At 45.4% G+C, this 13,481-nt stretch overlaps 1 long non-coding RNA gene across 2 annotated transcripts in view; it reads left to right on the plus strand.

The window, feature by feature from the left end:
* The window catches only part of LOC133569825 (uncharacterized), a 302,296-nt gene that overhangs the window by 13,832 nt on the left and 274,983 nt on the right, over positions 1-13,481 (plus strand). For both annotated transcript variants that reach the window (XR_009809921.1, XR_009809922.1), the window contains exon 2: positions 11,606-11,706. This is a non-coding gene — a long non-coding RNA (uncharacterized LOC133569825). The remainder of the gene's footprint in view (positions 1-11,605; positions 11,707-13,481) is intronic.

Here is a 13,481-nt window from a genome sequence, read left to right on the forward strand (position 1 = left end):
AACTGAAATGTTTTTCTCACGCACACTACTGAAACACTTAAACACACTACTGAAATGCTCTCACATAAACAACAGAAATCTTTTTTTCACACACACACACACACACACACATACACACACACACACACACACACACACACACACACACACACACACACACTACTGAAACACTCTTATACACACTACTGAAATGCTCTCACATAAACAACAGAAATCTTTTTTTCACACACACACACACACTACTGAAACACTCTTATACACACTACTGAAATGCGCTCACATAAACAACTGAAATATTTTTCTCGCACACTACTGAAACACTCTTATACACACTACTGAAATGCTCCCACACAAATGACTGAAATCTTTTTCCCTCAAACACATTACTGAAACACTCTTATACACTATTGAAACACTCATATACACACTATTGAAATGCTCACACATAAACAACTGAAATGTTTTTCTCACGCACACTACTGAAACACTTAAACACACTACTGAAATGCTCTCACATAAACAACAGAAATCTTTTTTACACACACACACACACACACACACACACACTACTGAAACACTTATACACACTACTGAAATGCTCACACATAAACAACTGATATGTTTTTCTCTCATACACACTACTGAAACACTTATACACACTACTGAAATGCTTATACACTACCGAAATGCTCTCACATAAACAACAGAAATCTTTTTCTCACACACACACTACTGAAACACTGTTATACACACTACTGAAATGCTCACACATAAACAACTGAAATATTTCTCTCACACACACACTACTGAAACACTCTTATACACACTACTGAAATGCTCTCACATAAACTGAAATCTTTTTCTCTCACACACACTACTGAAACACTCTTATGCACACTACTGAAATGCTCTCACAAACAACTGAAATCTTTTTCTCACACACACTACTGAAACACTCTTATACACACTACTGAAATGCTCTCACATAAACTGAAATCTTTTTCTCTCACACACACTACTGAAACACTCTTATGCACACTACTGAAATGCTCTCACAAACAACTGAAATCTTTTTCTCACACACACACTACTTAAACACTTATACACACTATTGAAATGCTCACACATAAACAACTTAAATGTTTTTCTCTCACACACTACTGAAACACTCTTATACACACTACTGAAATGCTCATACACACTACTGAAATGCTCTCACATAAACAGAAATCTTTTTCTCACACAAACTACTGAAACACTCTTATACACACTACTGAAATGCTCTCAGATAAACATCTGAAATGTCTTTCTCACACACACACACTACTGAAACACTCTTATGCACACTACTGAAATGTGAAGTGAATTATATTTATATAGCGCTTTTCTCCAGTGACTCAAAGCGCTTTACATAGTGAAACCCAATATCTAAGTTACATTTAAACCAGTGTGGGTGGCACTGGCAGCACGTGGGTAAAGTGTCTTGCCCAAGGACACAACGGCAGTGACTAGGATGGCGGAAGCGGGAATCGAACCTGCAACCCTCAAGTTGCTGGCACGGCCACTCTACCAACCGAGCTATACCGCCCCATGCTCTCACATAAACAACTGAAACCTTTTTCTCTCACACACACTACTGAAACACTCTTATGCACACTACTGAAATACTCTCACATAAACAACTGAAATGTTTTTCTCTCACACACTACTGAAACACTCTTATACACACTACTGAAATGCTCTCACATAAACAACTGAAATGTTTTTCTCTCACACACACTACTGAAACACTCTTATACACACTACTGAAATGGTCTCACAAAAAACTGAAATATTTTTCTCACACACACTACTGAAACACTCTTATGCGCACTACTAAAATGCTCTCACATAAACGACTGAATTTTTTTTTTCTCATACACACTAATGAAACACTCATACACACTACTGAAACACTCATACACACTACTGAAATGCTCACACATAAACAACTGAAATATTTTTCTCACACACACACTACTGAAACACTCTTAGTGTGTATAAGTGTTTCAGTAGTGAGTGTGAGAGAAAAACATTTCTGTTGTTTATGAGAGCATTTCAGTAGTTTATGTAAGAAGTAATTCAGAATAATGTCCCCAACGGCCCCTCATACACTACAGCCTCTTCTTCACGCTTCCCTGTCTTTCCTTCTCACAGACAGCAAGCACACCTTCTTACATATGTCACATATGTATACGCCCTCGCGGAGCAGAGCGTATACTGCCAGCAGTTTGTCCGGTGACCTCCTGTCCCTCACTGACAACAACGTGCCAATAGTTTGGCCTGGCTTTCCGGATCAGATTGTCAATCCGGTTTGAGTCCCTTTTGCTGGTGCTGCTCCCCCAACAAACCACTGCAAAGTACAGGGCACTGGCCACAACAGACTGATAAAATACAGTATATATTAAATGTATTTTCATGTTCAAATAGTTGTTTTTGTTTCTATCATATTGATAGTGGACTTAAAGGCCTACTGAAAGCCACTACTACCGACCACACAGTCTGATAGTTTATATATCAGTGATTAAATATTAACATTGCAACACATGCCAATTTAGTTTACTAAATTGCAATTTTCAATTCCCCGCGAAGTATCCTGTTGAAAACGTCGCGGAATGATGACGCGTGCTTGTGATGTCACCGGTTGTAGCGGACATGTTCTTCCAGCCCGATCCAAGCTATAAGTAGTCTGCTTTAATCGCATAATTACACAGTTCTCCGGACATCTGTGTTGCTGAATGTTTTGCAATTTGTTCAATGAATAATGGAGACTACAAAGAAGAAAGATGTAGGTGGAAAGCGGTGTAGCAACACAAACACAGCCGGTGTTTTGTTTTGTTTTACATTCCCTAAAGATGACGGTGAAGCTTTAATATGGAACAGAGCGGTCAAGCGAACATGACTCTCTACCACATGTCAACCGGCAGGTTTCGGTGAGAAAATTGTGGTAATAAGTCGGCTCTTACCGCAGACATGAGCGTAGCTTGTGTCGTTCTTCCTGCAGCTGTCAAAGAGGAAGCTGCGACTCTCTTGGCTCCTCCGTGACTTCCCTCAGAGACAGTGGCGGTCACCACACCCCTCCGACTTTCCGGTATGACTGTATAATAGGGGTGTGGGAAAAAATCGTTTCGAATCATTTACGTTGTGCAATTCAGAATCGATTCTCATTTTTAAAAAATCGATTTTTTTTTTTAATTTATTAATTTTTTAATCAATCCAACAAACCCCTACACAGCAATATCATAACAATCTCATTCCAAAACCAAACCTGACCCAGCAACACTCAACTGCAGTAAACAGAGCAATTGAGAGGAAAACAAACACAACACAGAACAAACCAAAAGTAATGAAACAAAATAAATATTATCAACATATTTTTGGTTCGTTTAATAGTTAAACAAATTTACATTATTGCAATCAGTTGATAAAACATTGTCCTTTACTATTATAAAAGTTTGACATGCTACTCTGCTAGCATGTCAGCAGGACTGGGTGGATCCTGCTGAAATCCTATGTATTGAATGAATACAGAATCGTTTTGAATCGGAAAAATATCGTTTTGAATCGAAAAATCGAATCAAATTGAAAAAATCTGATATATTATCGAATCGTGACCCCAAGAATCGATATTGAATTGAATTGTGGGACACCCAAAGATCCACAGCCCTACTATATAATCTCACTAAAACACTAGTAACACAATAAGCAGATAAGGGATTTTCAGAATTATCCTGTAATGTGTCTAACATCTGAATTGCTCCCACTGCACTTTTTTCTTCTTCTTCTAGTCCTTCACTCTCACTATCCTCATCCACGAATCTTTCATCCTCGCTCAAATTAATGGGGAAATTGTCGCTTTCTCCGTCCGAATCGCTCTAGCTGCCGGTGGCCATGATTGTAAACAATGTTCAGATGTGAGGAGCTCTACAACCCGTGACGTCACGCGCACATCGTCTGCTACTTCCGGTACAGGCAAGACTTTTTTATTAGCGACCAAAAGTTGCGAACTTTATCGTTGAGTGGCCGTGCGCAACCCGAGGGTCACTGGTTCGAATCCCACTAGAACAACCTCGTCACGTCCGTTGTGTCCTGAGCAAGACACTTCACCCTTGCTCCTGATGGGTGCTGGTTGGCGCCTTGCATGCAGCTCCCTCCATCAGTTTGTGAATGTGTGTGTGAATGGGTAAATGTGGAAGTAGTGTCAAAGCGCTTTGAGTACCTTGAAGGTAGAAAAGCGCTATACAAGTACAACCCATTTATCATTTATTTACTAAATCTTTTCAGCGAAAATATGGCAATATCGCGACAATTATGACACATAGAATGGACCTGCTATCCCCGTTTAAATAAGAAAATCTCATTTCAGTAGGCCTTTAAATTGTTTTGTACATAAATCTGATGTTTTTAGCTTCAAATATATATATAAAAAAATACAAAATAAAATGTAGTGTGAATTCTCCCAGTTACGTGACACTTCCTGTGCACACACAGCGAGCTCCTCCAGCTCGTAATAGACACGCTTATGCGAGGCTCCACTGTGCAAACATGCCTTTTTAATATGCAGACTGAAGCAGATTTGTGTGCAGGACCGGGGGGTGGAAGGGGGTGCGTGCGTGGCGTCAGAAGGAGGCCTCGGCATCAAACGCGCGCATGCCGCTTGACAGCAGGTAAATTATGTGTCAAGCACGGCCAGCGTTTCAATCCCCGCGTATTTTCCAAAAAAGGCTCCCGGCCATTCAGCGCTAACTGTTTTTGATTAAAATGTCAATAAGGCTTTCATCTCCGGGGACCCCAGCTGTCCATCTCCCCGGGTGTGTGAGGCGACACGGACGTCCATTTATCCACTCTGAGGACTGTGTCGCGTAATAAGCCGTGTCCCGCGGGAGCGTTTAGTCCTGATAGGAAAAGCTGATTGGGTCAGGGGGGCGCGCGTCCCACCCGTGTGGTTGCAGGTGGCTCTGGAGGTATAAACACTCTTCTAAGCTGGGGGGGGTGGAAAGCGGGGACCCGGCGTCAACCCAAAACAAAAGAAGACCGCCGGGCCACAAATGCGCCGCGTAAACGCTCACAAACTAGGAGCAGGGGAGCGGTCCGGCGGCAAGCAGCTGTATCCGCAGATGTGGTGTGAAAACATTCTTATTCACTTGTTTGTTTCCTGCTAATTTAGCTCGTCCTCAGCGCCAAAAAAAAAAAAAACATGGCTTTGTTGTGGCGCTAACAAGGCAATTAGCAATCACGACACATTTCGACTACGGGCCGCCTGCAGGCTGATACCGCTCAGGATTTCACTGATGTCTTATTGATCTGTCACTACTGGGAATGTTGCAGTGGGGCAAAAAAGTATTTAGTCAGCCACCGATTGTGCAAGTTCTCCCACTTAAAATGATGACAGAGTTCTGTAATTTTCATCATAGGTACACTTCAACTGTGAGAGACAGAATTCACATTGTAGGAATTTTAAAGAATTTATTGGTGGAAAATAAGTATTTGGTCAACCATTCAAAGCTCTCACTGATGGAAGGAGGTTTTGGCTCAAATCTCACGATACATGGCCCCATTCATTCTTTCCTTAACACGGATCAATCGTCCTGTCCCCTTAGCAGAAAAACAGCCCAAAGCATGATGTGTCCACCCCCATGCTTCACAGTAGGTGTGGTGTTCTTGGGATGCAACTCAGTATTCTTCTTCCTCCAAACAAGTTGAGTTTATACCAAAAAGTTCTATTTTGGTTTCATCTGACCACCTGACATTCTCCCAATCCTCTGCCGTATCATCCATGTATCCATTTTGGTATAAACTCAACTCGTCGTGTGTGTATATTGTAGTGTCCCGGAAGAGTTAGTCCTGCAAGGGGTTCTGGGTATTTGTTTTGTTGTGTTTATGTTGTGTTACGGTGCGAATGTTCTCCCGAAATGTGTTTGTCATAATATCATCAATCAATTAATACATGTTCACTTATATAGCCCTAAATCACTAGTGTCTCAAAGGGCTGCACAAACCACAACACAAACCACTACGACATCCTTAGTAGGCCCACATAAGGGCAAGGAAATTCACACCCAGTGGGACGTCGGTGACAATGATGACTGAGAATCTTGGCGAGGACCACATATGTGGGCAACCCCCCCCAGGGGACCGAAAGCAATGGATGTCGAGCGGGTCTAACATGATACTGTGAAAGTTCAAACCATAGTGGATCCAACATAGCCGCGAGAGTCCAGTCCAAAGCGGATCCAACACAGCAGCGAGAGTCCCGTCCACAGCGGAGCCAGCAGGAAACCATCCCAAGCGGAGGCGGATCAGCAGCGCAGAGATGTCCCCAGCCGATACACAGGCGAGCGGTTCATCCTTGGTCCCGACTCTGGACAAGCGGTTCATCTTGGGTCCCGACTCTGGATAGCCAGTACTTCATCCATGGCCATCGGACCGGACCTCCTCCACAAGGGAGAGTAGGACATAGGAGAAAAAGAAAAGAAACGGCAGATCAACCGGTCTAAAAGGGAGTCTATTTAAAGCATAAGTGTCAAACTCTGGCCCGCGGGCCAAATTTGGCCCGCCGTGTAATTTCATTTGCCCCTTGAGGCAATATCAAATTAACATTAGAACTGGCCTGCCGGTGTTATACAGCGGTGCCCCTGTCCCACCGCATTCACACGATTTCCCGGGAGACCCTCGAATACTTGATCAACAGCATACAGGTCACACTGAGGGTGGCCATATAAACAACTTTAACACTGTTACAAATATGCGCTACACTGTGAACCCACACCAAACAAAAAATAACTAACACATTTTGGAGAACATCTGCACCGTAACACACATCAACACAACAGAACAAATACCCAGAACCCCTTGCAGCACTAACTCTTCCGGACCGCTACAATATACACCCCCCCCCACCCCCCCCCAGTTACCAACAAACCCCACCCGCCACCTGAGCCCCGACATTAACTGAGCAGTAAAAAGGCCTGAATGGTTGATTTATTCATTATTTTATTTTCAAATGTGTTAGCCTGTGGAAAAAGTTAATGTTGATATTTACCTCAGAAGGCTGCAAATACAAAAGAGGCATTCATTTTTTATTTAAATTTGATTTGATATGCCATTGATATTTCTTAATTACTATTGTTATTATTATTTGAAACTCAATTTTACATGTCACTAAAGTTATATAAGCCTTGCTTGTTCAATATTCAATGCAAAACTTGTTTGGGTCCCCGATTAAAAGGTTTATTTGTTCAACCTCGGCCCGCGGCTTTGTTTAGTTTAAATTTTGTCCCACCTCTGTATTTGAGTTTGACACCCCTGATTTAAAGGCTAGAGTATACAAATGAGTTTTAAGGTGAGACTTAAGTGCTTCTACTGAGGTGGCATCTCGAACTGTTACAGGGAGGCATTCCAGAGTACTGGGAACCCGAAAGGAAAACGCTCTATAGCCCGCAGACTTTTTTCGGGGCTTCTTTGGGAATCACTAATATAATATAATATGTATATTTAATATAGACTGTATTTTACTTACCATAGGGTGCACCAGATTATAAGGCGCATTAACGTCTTAAGGCCCATGCTGTTTGTTTACATGTTTTTTTTTTATTTCACTTTGCTATTTGGGCTTATTGGACCCCAAATAGAATAAAAACTAAGAATAATCATTTGATATGATGTGCTTAGTCCGTGTGTACGCATGCCTCAACAACGCCTGTGTGTATGCATGCCTCAACAACGCCCGTGTGTACGCATGCCTCAACAACGCCCGTGTGTACGCGTGCCTCAACAACGCCCGTGTGTACGCAGGCCTCAACAACGCCTGTGTGTATGCGTGCCTCAACAACGCCTGTGTGTACGCGTGCCTCAACAACGCCCGTGTGTACGCGTGCCTCGACAACGCCCGTGTGTACGTGTGCCTCAATAACGCCCGTGTACGTGTGCCTTGACAACGCCCATGGTTGCAGGTTCAATCCCCGCTTCCGCCATCCTAGTCACTGCCGTTGTGTCCTTGGGCAAGACACTTTACCCACCTGCTCCCACTGCCACCCACACTGGTTTAAATGTAACTTAGATATTGGGTTTCACTATTTAAAGCGCTTTGAGTCACTAGAGAAAAGCGCTATACAAACATAATAATTCACTCCATGTGTACACATGCCTCAACACCCATGTACACATGCCTCAACAAGGCCCGTATGTACGCGTGTCGAAACGCCCGTGTACGCGTGCCTCAATAAAGCGCATGCCTCAACAACGCCCGTCCGTGTACACATGCCTCAACAAGACCCATGTACACATGCCTCAACAAGGCCCGTATGTACGCGTGTCTAAACGCCCGTGTAAGCATGCCTCAATAAAGCGCATGCCTCAACAACGCCCGTGTAGACATGCCTCAACAACACCCATGTACACATGCCTCAAAAAGGACCGTATCTACGCGTGTCTAAACGCCCGTGTACGCGTGCCTCAATAAAGCGCATGCCTCAACAACGCCCGTGTAGACATGCCTCAACAACACCCATGTACACATGCCTCAAAAAGGACCGTATCTACGCGTGTCTAAACGCCCGTGTACGCGTGCCTCAATAAAGCGCATGCCTCAACAACGCCCGTGTACACATGCCTCAACAACACCCATGTACACATGCCTCAACAAGGCCCGTATGTACGCGTGTCTAAACGCCCGTGTACGTGTGCCTCAATAAAGCGCATGCCTCAACAACGCCCGTGTAAACATGCCTCAACAACACCCATGTACACATGCCTCAACAAGGACCGTATGTACGCGTGTCTAAACGCCCGTGTACGCGTGCCTCAATAAAGCGCATGCCTCAACAACGCCCGTGTAGACATGCCTCAACAACACCCATGTACTCATGCCTCAACAAGGCCCGTATGTACGCGTGTCTAAACGCCCGTGTACGCGTGCCTCAATAAAGCGCATGCCTCAACAACACCCATGTACACATGCCTCAACAAGGCCCGTATGTACGCGTGTCTAATCGCCCGTGTACGCGTGCCTCAAAGCGCATGCCTCAACAACGCCCGTGTGGACATGCCTCAACAACACCCATGTACACATGCCTCAACAAGGCCCGTATGTACGCGTGTCTAAACGCCCGTGTACGCGTGCCTCAATAAAGTGCATACCTCAGCAACGCCCGTGTAGACATGCCTCAACAACACCCATGTACACATGCCTCAACAAGGCCCGTATGTACGCGTGTCTAAACGCCCGTGTACGCGTGCCTCAATAAAGCGCATGCCTCAGCAACGCCCGTGTAGACATGCCTCAACAACACCCATGTACACATGCCTCAACAATGCCCGTATGTACGCGTGTCTAAACGCCCGTGTACGCGTGCCTCAATAAAGCGCATGCCTCAACAACGCCCGTGTAGACATGCCTCAACAACACCCATGTACACATGCCTCAACAAGGCCCGTATGTACGCGTGCCTCAATAAAGCGCATGCCTCAACAATGCCCGTGTACACATGCCTCAACAACACCCATGTACACATGCCTCAACAAGGCCCGTATGTACGCGTGTCTAAACGCCCGTGTACGCGTGCCTCAATAAAGCGCATGCCTCAACAACGCCCGTGTACACATGCCTCAACAACACCCATGTACACATGCCTCAACAAGGCCCGTATGTACGCGTGTCTAAACGCCCGTGTACGCGTGCCTCAATAAAGCGCATGCCTCAACAACGCCCGTGTACACATGCCTCAACAACACCCATGTACACATGCCTCAACAAGGCCCATATGTACGCGTGTCTAAACGCCCGTGTACGCGTGCCTCAATAAAGCGCATGCCTCAACAACGCCCGTGTAGACAGGCCTCAACAACACCCATGTACACATGCCTCAACAAGGCCCGTATGTACGCGTGTCTAAACGCCCGTGTACGCTGGCCTCAATAAAGCGCATGCCTCAACAACGCCCATGTGTACACATCCCTCAACAACACCCGTGTGTACACATGCCTCAACAAGGCCCGTATGTACGCGTGTCTAAACGCCCGTGTACGCGTGCCTCAATAAAGCGCATGCCTCAACAACGCCCGTGTAGACATGCCTCAACAACACCCATGTACACATGCCTCAACAAGACCCGTATGTACGCGTGTCTAAACGCCCGTGTACGTGTGCCTCAATAAAGCGCATGCCTCAGCAACACCCATGTACACATGCCTCAACAAGGCCAGTATGTACGCGTGTCTAAACGCCCGTGTACGCGTGCCTCAATAAAGCGCATGCCTCAACAACGCCCGTGTAGACAGGCCTCAACAACACCCATGTACACATGCCTCAACAAGGCCCGTATGTACGCGTGTCTAAACGCCCGTGTACGCTGGCCTCAATAAAGCGCATGCCTCAACAACGCCCATGTGTACACATCCCTCAACAACACCCGTGTGTACACATGCCTCAACAAGGCCCGTATGTACGCGTGTCTAAACGCCCGTGTACGCGTGCCTCAATAAAGCGCATGCCTCAACAACGCCCGTGTAGACATGCCTCAACAACACCCATGTACACATGCCTCAACAAGGCCCGTATGTACGCGTGTCTAAACGCCCGTGTACGTGTGCCTCAATAAAGCGCATGCCTCAGCAACACCCATGTACACATGCCTCAACAAGGCCCGTATGTACGCGTGTCTAAACGCCCGTGTACGCGTGCCTCAATAAAGCGCATGCCTCAACAATGCCCGTGTAGACATGCCTCAACAACACCCATGTACACATGCCTCAACAAGGCCCGTATGTACGCGTGTCTAAACGCCCGTGTACGCGTGCCTCAATAAAGCGCATGCCTCAGCAACGCCCGTGTAGACATGCCTCAACAACACCCATGTACACATGCCTCAACAAGGCCCGTATGTACGCGTGTCTAAACGCCCGTGTACGCGTGCCTCAATAAAGCGCATGCCTCAACAACGCTGTGTAGACATGCCTCAAAAGCACCCATGTACACATGCCTCAACAAGGCCCATGTGTACACATGCCTCAACAACGCCCGTGTATACACGTGCCTCAATAACACCACCTGTGCCTAAATAACCCAAACCAGGTCCGCCGTGAATGATTGCTCAGAAGAATTCTGCCTTTTTTGTTTTGAAAGAATCTCATTAGAAACCAGTGAACGAGCGGTAAAGTAGCTGTTTTGAGGGAGAACGGCCTGATCTCCAGAAACATGACATATTTCTTGCAGCCAACCTCCATCCCATTACTGTTACTGCCCATCTGCCACCCTGCGCCCTCCTAAAGGTTACTCATTTACATTTTTGGGGGGGAGGTCTTCTCCCCACTGATAGCCGATATTTAATCAATCAGAGCTCCACATTTGGCCTATGTTTCTCTTTCAAAAGCCCTCCAATCACACAGCAGACACAAAGTTGCCACTTTATCAGATAATATACGACGCCGGCGCGGCTGGAATTGATTGATTGTTGTGATTGTCGGCCATATGGCGCACTCTGCCTCCCCCATCCAAAAAATGGGTGATTACGGGGCTAGGTCAGCGCAACCTTTAGCATTGCTCAAATGAATCTCTGTCTAATCACAGGAGGACAACAAGGGAATGTTTTCTGCTTCATCTTCATCCCTGGAAAATGTCACACCACCAAGTCCCGCATCACCGCTCCACTCTGGACCATTATTTAATAGGTTAGTGTTTTTCAGGCCTACTTGACTCTTTTCACTCACAGTCCACACCACAAAATATGTATCAGTCCTGCTGATATTGCCCTGACAGTTTGGTTTTGTTTTAGTTTTTCCTCTGTGTATGTCTGTTTCCTGTCAGTGCTTTTATTTTGGTCATTTCCTGCTTTTCCCCCTGAGCGCTGTTTCCCCTCAGCTGCGGCTGATTGGCACCTGGCCACACCTGGTGTCAATCAGCCCGCTCTTATTTAAACCTGCTTTGTCCTCCAGTCAGTGCTGGATTATTGTCGTGTCGTTCACTACCTGTCAGGCATTATTACTTATCGTTGTACCTGTCTCATGCCGTAGTTCCTCCGTGTCACAGTAAGTGTTTTTGTTCATAACCAAGTTTGTTATCCGCCTTGTGCGCGCCTTTTGTTCGTACCTTTTTGTTTGTTCTTGTTTTAGTGTATAAACTAAATCATGTTTTCCTGCGCGATGCCTGCCGCCTTCTCTGCATCTTGGGGTTCGTCACAAACTCTATGTGACAGATATCTTACCGGATCAATCTCGGTATCAGTCACTACTCAAGGTTTCAGTATCGGGTATTTTTTGGGACCGGTTCCTAATTAGGACCGTGAAGAATCTGGACTAACGATACTGCTTTTTTTGTTTGTTGCAAACGACCGATGTAATTATGACACGCAGTCAAATTCAGTTTAGCTGCTATGCGTTAAAATCGGCTTTGAGTAATGACAAATACGGAAGCAACACCACACACAAGTTTGTATGTCTTCCTCAAAAGTTTCTTTAAAGTCACGCATGCTGTGTCGGTTTGAAGCGAACGGACTTTACTCGTGACTGTGTTTTATCAACCGTTTTAGCGATCCTTGAATCCACATGCCAATATCAATCCACTAAAAACTGAACAATTGAGGGAATATAAAAATCTGCGTTTGCGTGTCATTTAAAGACATCTTGCTTAAAGGCCTACTGAAAGCCACTACTAGCGACCACGCAGTCTGATAGTTTATATATCAATGATGAAATATTAACATTGCAACACATGTCAATACGGCCTTTTTAGTTTACTAAATTGCAATTTTAAATTTTGCGTGAAGTATCCTGTTGAAAACGTTGCGGTATGATGACGCGTGCACGTGACGTCACGCATTGTAGCGGACATGTTGTTCCAGCCCAATCCCAGCTATAAGTCATCTGCTTTAATCGCATAATTCCACAGTATTCTGGACATCTGTGTTGCTGAATCTTTTGCAATTTGTTCAATTAATAATGGAGACGTCAAAGAAGAAAGCTGTTGGTGGGAAGCGGTGTAATGCGGCCGGCTGTAGCAACACAAACACAGCCGGTGTTTCTTTGTTTACATTCCCTAAAAATGACGGTGAAGCTTTAATATGGAACAGGGACGGCGTGGCGCAGTGGGAGAGTGGCCGTGCGCAACCCGAGGGTCCCTGGTTCAAATCCCACCTAGTACCAACCTCGTCACGTCCGTTGTGTCCTGAGCAAGACACTTCACCCTTGCTCCTGATGGGTGCTGGTTGGCGCCTTGCATGGCAGCTCCCTCCATCAGTGTGTGAATGTGTGTGTGAATGGGTAAATGTGGAAGTAGTGTCAAAGCGCTTTGAGTACCTTGAAGGTAGAAAAGCGCTGTACGAGTACAACCCATTTATCATTTAACAGAGCGGTCAAGGGAACATGGTACTCTACCACATGTCAAACGGAAGGTTTCGGTGAGAAAATGGTGGTAATAAGTCGGCTCTTACCATAGACATGGGCGGATA

This window comes from Nerophis ophidion, linkage group LG15, assembly GCF_033978795.1.
Source record: "Nerophis ophidion isolate RoL-2023_Sa linkage group LG15, RoL_Noph_v1.0, whole genome shotgun sequence".
In the NCBI taxonomy this organism is placed as follows: Eukaryota; Metazoa; Chordata; class Actinopteri; order Syngnathiformes; family Syngnathidae; genus Nerophis; species Nerophis ophidion.